The following is an 8,296-nucleotide window of genomic DNA, read 5'->3' as shown; positions in this document are numbered from 1 at the left end:
ACTGAGGAGAATAAGGAAGAAAAGCAAGGAGTTTCAGCAAATGAAAAGACAGAGAAAAAGCACTTATAAAGGTGAATTCAGGTAAAGTACCAGCTGAATGATTAAATTCTGCCAGGAATGGGATGCCCAGCACAGCACCAGGTGTGGGGTACCAACACTCACACACCCCAAAGCTGCACACAGAAGGTCCCACTGGTTATGTAGCTACAAAAATACTTCAGAGGGGCTTTCCTGGGAGAGAACAGCCCTTTTTGTGGGATCAGGGTAACGCTGACCCAGAGCTGGAGCTCTGAGATGATGCTCCTGCCATAGCAAGATATCTGGGTGCAAATAGAGCAGGGAACGTCCAGGATGGGACACCCAGGGAGGCTCAGTTTTATTACTGTTATTTATATATATATATAAACACTATGGGCATGTCCCACTGCATGGCAGGGGACAAGTGAGGGTGGCACTGGGACAGCAGGAGCTTGGCAGGGCAGGGAGATCTGAGGAAAGGGTATTTTTGCAGTGTTGCTGCATAAAAAGAGGCATCAAGAGCTGAGGTGCCAGGACAGCTCATCCTGTGAACAATGGGGACTGAAAAGCTTGCAAAACATGGCTCTGGGGCTCCTGAACCCGGGTGTATTCCAAGCACACCCTGAGTGACTCAGCATGGGAGTGCTGGGAAAGCACAAGTGAGACATCAGGGTGGCCCCCAGCCTGGGCAGGAGCATGGAGATCTGTGGGAGCCCAGGACCAGGGTACTCTGGCACTGCTGGGCCTGCAATTCCAGCAGGGAAGGGGATTTCGGGGGGACAGGAGCAGGGGAGCACTGCACCAGCCCCAGCAATGGGCTAAGAGCAGAGGGCAGAGTGGGGGGCACTGGGGAGATGCAGGAGCCCCCCAACACAGGATGAAGAGAGGGGCTTGCACAGATTGCTCCAGAGATCCCAGTTTCATTTAATTGCACAAAACACTGCTAATCCCTGTTCCTGCTCTCAAAATGCCTGATAACTAAGCACCCAAAAGGCTGGTGCTGCCTTTGTGTGCCAGGGCAAAGGATTTCTCCCTGGGTCCCCCCTCCCGTTCCCCCCAGCAGCAGATGGAGACCCACTCCCAATTATGTTCTTGTCACAGGCAGAAAAAAGAAAGACAAATGTCCCAAAGAAAGCTGTTTGTGAGGACAAAGGCTGCTTGAAATAGGAGCTGAGCTGTTTTTTCCAGGTTTAGAGCAGGGATGGAGGGAGGGGGGCAGTGCAGGAGGGGGGTTGGATGGGCTGGATGCGCGCGCAGCCAGCACTTCCCGTCTTTGTCTGGAAAAGGAGGTCACGGGGAGGGGGGAGCTGGGGGGGTCGGGGGATGCAGGGGAGGATGCAGGGATGCGTCAGCATCACGTCAGGAGAGCAGCTGATCCCATCTCCCAATCCCGGTCCACTGAGCTCATCCCTGGGAACGGAGCCAGCGCGGCTCAACTGCGCACACCTGGCGGATGAAAACGGCACTGCAGGGACCTGGGGACACCCGCACACAGCGAGGGGGGCGCCGGGAAAACCCCCCGGTTCCACTACCCAAATTCCCCCGACACCCACATAAGGCAACACGTCACTTAGAGAACCCCTTGAACTAACTTAGGGCTCACGCAGGGGCGTCTCAGAGCTCACACTGCAAATTAAAACACTCCCCAGCGCTGGTGCCCCATGAAAAGGTGATGGGGGAGAGTGGTGGGCATTACAGGCACAGACCAGCTTCCAGTGCCCCCCAGCAACTACCATACACCAGCAGGCAGCCCACCAGTAACACCTCAAGTGCTCCTTGCAGTGGCAGCATCCTGGGACAGGCAGGAGCTGCATCCCAGAGATGGGTGCATGTGTCACCTGCAGCTCCCCCAAAAGTGAGGGGTGGCAGGTGACTGTCCCCAGGTGAAGCCATTGCAGTGCCAACAGCAATGGGGACAGCAGCAGCTCCTCATCCCCAAAGATCCATTCCTGGGATACAGCCTGACCTTGCTCCCAGCTTACTTTTCCACATGTCCTCTCCTAAAATCACCACCTCCACCTGGGAAAACACCAGTACCAGGGTAGCTGCTGCAGCTGGAGTAGGCCAGGAGTCCCAGGGATGGCACTGAAATGTCAGGAAAAGTGCTGCTTGCCCTAAAACAACAGGGAAAGTCAGTCCAAGACACAAACAGACAACACCATCACCTGTTGTGAGATGAAAACAGCTGCTAAAAACCACAGCCATGCCACGGAAAGTTTGTGAGGTGGGAGGTTCTTCTCTCCAGGCTCTGATACACAGGTGGCAATAAGGGGGAGTACATAAACACCTCCCAGACCAGCCAGCACTCCACCTGTACTTACAGACTGCATGTGTGAGATGAGGACTGAAACCAGTTTTCAGGAACTCCAGGGAACAGGCCCAAAACCCTCTCATAGGGCATGACATGGAGTGGGTATCCCACGTGTGCTACAGAGATGAAACACTTACAAGGTCTAGGGAGAAAGTTCTCCAAACAGGTTCTGCTCCTTCAGAGGACAAAGGAATATTCATTTTCCCACCAGTACTGCTCCCAGGACTCTGTCAAAGCCCTCTGATGCTGTTAGTGTGTGTTCAGCACCACTCAGAAACAAGAGCAGGGAGAAGGTGAAGGGATGACAGCCACCAGGGGAATCCTGACTTAAATAAGAATAATATTTTCACAAGGGTGGTTAAACACCAGAGAAGGGACCTCAGTTACATTGAGAGAGCGGGGGAAATTTCTGTACTTGAAAATCCTCCAACTTGACTGCAAAATGCCCTGAGCAATCCCTAACTTTTGGCTTAGCAGTACTTGGAGCAGGAGGAATGGACCCAAGACATCTAAAGAACTCATTGAATCTGAATGTCCTGGAAGGACACTGGTGAGCTCATTCTTCTCAACAGAAACTTTTGGATTTACCAGCTCCCTGGTTTGTGGACAGATATCTCCATTTTGTCCAAGAATATTCCTGAGCAACAGAGGAAGAGAGAAGTTTCTGACCCTGTTTGCTGATGCTTCTCAACCAATGTTGGCACAACAGGAATGGGTGAAGGAAGAGAGGAGCTACAGACTCAGACTTCCAAAGGCCTCTGTCTCACCAGAGAGAAGTGATGGAGTTGGGAACACTGGGATGGACAAGGAAAAGGGAAGGAGGTATTGGCTAGAAGAGATACTTATGCCAGCAATGCCTGCAGCAAGACATGAATGAGCAAGAGGAAACAATGCCACAGCATCCTGAGAATCTGAGGATGTGTCAAAAGTGCATGGGGATGCTGTAAAAGTGTCTGTGAGCACCTGGAGGGTGCAGAGAACCAGGAACAGGAATTTTGTGACTGGTGTACAGCACTGGGCAGCACTGTCAGAAAACCCCAGTTTCAGCCTCAAGAGAAACTTTGATTTGGGTCCACACAAGGTGCTCAGGGCCCTGACCCCCAGCTGGGTGAGCAGAGTCCCATTGTCTGTTCAGGGTATCTTGATATCCATGTGTTAGGAGGTAAGGACTTTCTGGATCTGGCCTTGTGGAGCTATGGAGTCACTGACTTCTATACCTTATCTTAATAGATGACTAAGGAATTGTTTGGATGGTGCATCCAAAGAGTTACAGTCAGTGTTTCAAGGTTCAAATGGAAACCAGTAGGATGTGGGTACCTCAAGGGTCCACCCTGAGACCTTCACTATTTAATGTCATCACTGGTGACATCAGATGGTCACATCCAGAGGGACCTGCACGGACTGGAGGAGAGGGCTCTGCAAACCTCCTGAAGAACAAGAAGGCCAAGGGCAGGGTCCTGCTCTGGGGCTGGGACAGTCCCCAGTATCAGCACAGGCTGGAGATGGGTGGATGGGTGGATGGGTGGATGGGTGGATGGGTGGATGGAGAGCAGTTCTGTGCAAAAGGACTGGGGAATGCTGGTGGGTGGCAAAAGGGACATGACCCAGCAATGTGTGCTGGCAGCCCAGAAAGCTGAGTGTCTCCTGGGATCATCCACAGTAGCTGGGCTGGAGGGTGGGAGAGGAATTCTTCCTCTCTGCTCTGCTGAGACCCCACCTGGAGTGCCATGTCCAGATCTGGGATCCCTGGCACAAGACAGACATGGACCTGTCAGACCAGCTCCAGAGGAGGCCATGGAAATGTTCCCAGGGCTGGGAAATCTTTGCTGTGGAGACAGGCTGGGAGAGCTGGGGGTGTTCTGCCTAGAGAAGAGAAGGCTCCAGGGAGACCTTATTGCAGCTCTTTTACATATAAAGGGGTTTATAAGAGGTGGAGAGAGACTTTGTACCAGGGTCTGTTGTGAGGAAAAGGGATGAGAGTTTTAAACTGGAAGAGAGTGGGTTTAGACTGGACTTAAGAAATGTTGTATGATAAGTATGGTGGGGCTAATGCTGAGTCCAATTAATTAAGGATGTGATTGTAAATGAAGGGAGGTTTTAACAGGCAGAGACAGCAACAGTTGCTACTGATGGGTACTAAGGCAGGGACTTACAGAGAAGGTGGAGAAAGACCTTGTACCAGGGTCTGTCGTGGCAGGACAAGGGGCCAGGGTATGGCTTCTCACTGCCAGAGGGCAGGGTTAGATGGGATATTGGGAAGAAATTCTTCCCTGTGAGGATGGTGAGGCCCTGGCACAGGTTGCCAAGAGAAGCTGTGGCTGCCCCATCCCTGGAAGAGTTCTTGGCCAGGTGGGACAGGGCTTGGAGCAACCTGGGCTGGTGGGAGGTGTCCCTGCCCATGGCAGGGGAGTTGTGGAGATGGTCTTTGAAGACCTCTCTAACCACAACCATTCAATGATTATTCAGTATCACTACCTCCTGCCTCTCCAATTACACCTACCAGAAAATAAAACAGATAAATACAGACATAACTTTTTCACAAGTTGTTTCACATGAACAACCCAATATAGACAATAATGTGGGGTTCCTGAGTGAATTGTTTGCAGCAGCCACCTGACACTGAGGCTCCAGGGCCGCCCTGTGTGACCAACACAGCCAGGACAAGCCCTGCCCCAGGGCGCAGCCCAGCTCTGCATGGCCAGAATCTTATAAAACAGGAAAAACCCTGTATTTTATGGGATTCTTCATGAGCAATTAGGGCACAAAATTCATTGCTCCCCAGGAGGGAATCTCTGGGTGCAAGGGTTGTTCTTCCATAGGAGTGAGTGTGGAGAAAGACCAGTGCCAGCCTGGCCACATTCCTGGTGCCAAGAGCTTTGCTGGGCCAGTGCAGAAGCTCACACAGGGAAGCCACAGAGCAAACTCTGCTAACTCTGCCACTGGTGACACTCAGGCCACAAACCCTCCTACAATGGGCTCTGCAGGGTTTGAAGCACCCCAGCAACCCCAGACCCCTCTGAGAGCACAGCCAGGACTATGCTCTCCCCCCAAAAAAACCCTCCCAGGAGTGTATTTCCCCTGCCAGGCTCTGCAACAGGGCTGCACACACGGGCTGCATTAGGGACATGGAGCCTCCATTCAATCCCAGAGATCCAGATGCCACCTGGTGTCCAAACACAGCTCTGCACCGGGATCCCCAGGGCACAGAAACAGGGAATTTATTTAGCCTGTTTAAAATGGAAATAATGTCCCCATTGGGCACTTCCAGGGATGGGGCAGCCACAGCTCTCTGGATGACCTGTGCCAGGGCCTCACCGTTCTCACAGGGAGGAATTTCTTCAGTATATCCAATCTAAAACTCCTGACTTTCAGTGTAAAGCCATTCCCCCTTTTCCTGTCACTACAACTCCTGATGCAGAGTCCCTCTCCAGCTCTCTTGAAAGCCCTCTTCTGTCTCTTCTCCAGGCTGAACAGTCCCAGCTTTCTCAGCCTGAAGACCTTCCAGCCCACAGAGCCTTCAAAGGTGATAGAGGAAAGCAGGTGCCAGTCTGATGCAAGCCAGGTCCCCCCATGGATTCTGGAGACCTTCAGGTCCCTGAGTGCTCTGTCCTGTCCTCTCTATTCATGGAAGCAAAGAGGGAATCACTCACTTCACAAAACTTTGCTATTCTATAGCACAGGAAAAGCAGGGCCTTGACACCCCTCAGCCAGTGTGATGTGAGGGGAGACACAAAGGTGAGCTTGCTGGGGTGAGAAATCAAGGTGTGAGGTGGCCTTTAAGGGGTATGTCCTACCTTATTCCAATGTGGTATTCACTGTTGTACAGCTGGCTGAGAATTTTCTTTGGACACAATCCCCATGGAATCAGTCAAGGTGCACAGACTCCTTCAAATCTGAAGCCAAAGGCAGCAGGGGGAATACCCTCATGGAGAACATTCCTCATTCCAGAACATCCAAAGAGTGGAGGATGTGGCTGGAAGTCTCCAGAAGGAGTTGCTGGTGGTGGCTGGACACTCACTCAAGTGTCTGGAGTGAAGCTGCAGGCAGGGAAAAGGAGCCTGAAGCCTTTTCTCTCTCAGTACCTTCAAGATCTTCTTTGAGCCTCTCCACCTGAAGCAGAAATAAGAACATGCTGGTGGTCAGCTCATGCCACAGCAAACAGGGCACCACCCTCAAGCATGTCCCAGATGATTGGGTCCTTCTCAAAGCTCCACCTGTCCATCGACTTGTACCATCACCTGGGGACTTGGTGTCCTCCTCCCCTGAAAAAGCACAAGGTCTGGTGAGAAAAGTACAGCTGGAAGCACAGCAGTCAAGTAGAGTCTGCTTCCAACCCCAAAATTCAGGGGTTGGAACAGGTCTCAGAGACCTGTGGTGGGTTTTTAGTTTCATCTCCAGTGTTAGGAAGCTGGGGAATATATTTAAAATGTCCCAGTGATCTTTGTCCCTGAAGATCAAACAAGGTGCTGGAGATGCACTATGTGGCACAGAAAGAAACCCCCAGTTCTCTCTTTGCACCATCCTCATGTCAGTGAGGATAAACAGGGAAAATTCTGTGGATCTGCAGGACAGCCAGAGCCTGTGCCCTCATGGTCCATATCCACACCATAGTGAGCCCGTAGCCCTCACAGTCTGAACCTTGGAGACCCTGACAGACCTCCTCTCCTGCACAAGCCCTTTCCACCACATGCCCTCCTCTCCTCTCCTCTCTCAGCTTTAGACCCAACCCTGGCATCAGACAGAATGAGCCAGGTGAATGAAAAAAGTTTGTAGTCACCAAGAAAGGGATTTCTAATGAAATTAAATTTCAAGAGCAATTCTTTTGTACAAACAATTACAAGAAGCTTTATCTTGCTTTATTTTTCTCAGGAGGTAAAGTAGTCAGTAAGTTTCAAAAATATAAACTAATGCTATCAGAGAAAGGACTTAGGAGCAGAAATGTCCACATTCAAACTCAGAAAATTCCTGAACTGTTCAGTCTTTGCTATCCAAAGGACAAAATGAAGTATGAACAGACTGCCTGGTGCTTGGACTGAGGATGGCACCTAACACTGGGCATCCTGAGTAACATGATCACAGCATTTCTACTTTTTCCTGCCCCACACTTTATTAATACAGGAAAGCAACTCTCAGAATGTTCTGAGAGGGAGTTTCTGTGTCCAGGAAAAGGTCAAGGCTCTCCAGAATCAGTCCCTTGTAAACCAGGGCTCTCCAGGGCACATTTGGGTTGTGCTGAGCTGAAAGAACATGTGAGGGAAACACTGGACCAAGCACAGAAGGAAAGATTAAGGCAGATTACTCCATTGTTAAACCTGTGATTCAAATCTCTTGACAGCACAAAACACACAAGGTGCCTCTGAACAAGAGCAGGTTGAGAATAAGCTCAAAGAAAGCTGACCCAGGGACCACTTTTGGGCTGGGGAGGAATTAAAGGAGTCATCTGTGGACTCATCCTGCTGACTCCAGATCTCTGGACACCAACAAGAGAAAAGGCCAGGAGGAAGCAGCCAGGAGCAGCACCGGGGTCATTCAGCTTCTTTGTCTTTCTGCTTTTTACTTTTCTGCCTTTTCAGCTCTACTTTCTGAGGGCACTCCCCAAATCTCTGACCAGGGCAGCCTTTCATCATTGTTTCTACTCCCTCCCATGTCACCTCTCTATAGGCAGGGACACAGAACAGTCTCTGATATTCTGTACCCCTTCCCTAATTCATCAGCCCATATCTAGGCCCAAGCTGGATCTTCTCGCCCTCTCCCATCTGAGGATGGGAGACTTTCCTTGCCAACTCCTGCTTCTCCACAATCCTTCTCCATGTTCAGCATCTCCTTCCCACCATGTGCATCTCCTCAAAGTCCCTTTGCATCCTTTTCACTTCAACCTGCAGCTCTTCCATGTGCAGCTGCAGAGGCAACAAACAGGGCTGAGCAGGGATGTACAAGGAGTTGTGTATATACAGGCAGAGAGGGCCT

Source organism: Pithys albifrons, chromosome 15, assembly GCF_047495875.1.
Source record: "Pithys albifrons albifrons isolate INPA30051 chromosome 15, PitAlb_v1, whole genome shotgun sequence".
Taxonomy (NCBI): Eukaryota; Metazoa; Chordata; class Aves; order Passeriformes; family Thamnophilidae; genus Pithys; species Pithys albifrons.
The sequence above is the reverse complement of the archived record's forward strand: the minus strand, read 5'-3'. Positions refer to the sequence as shown.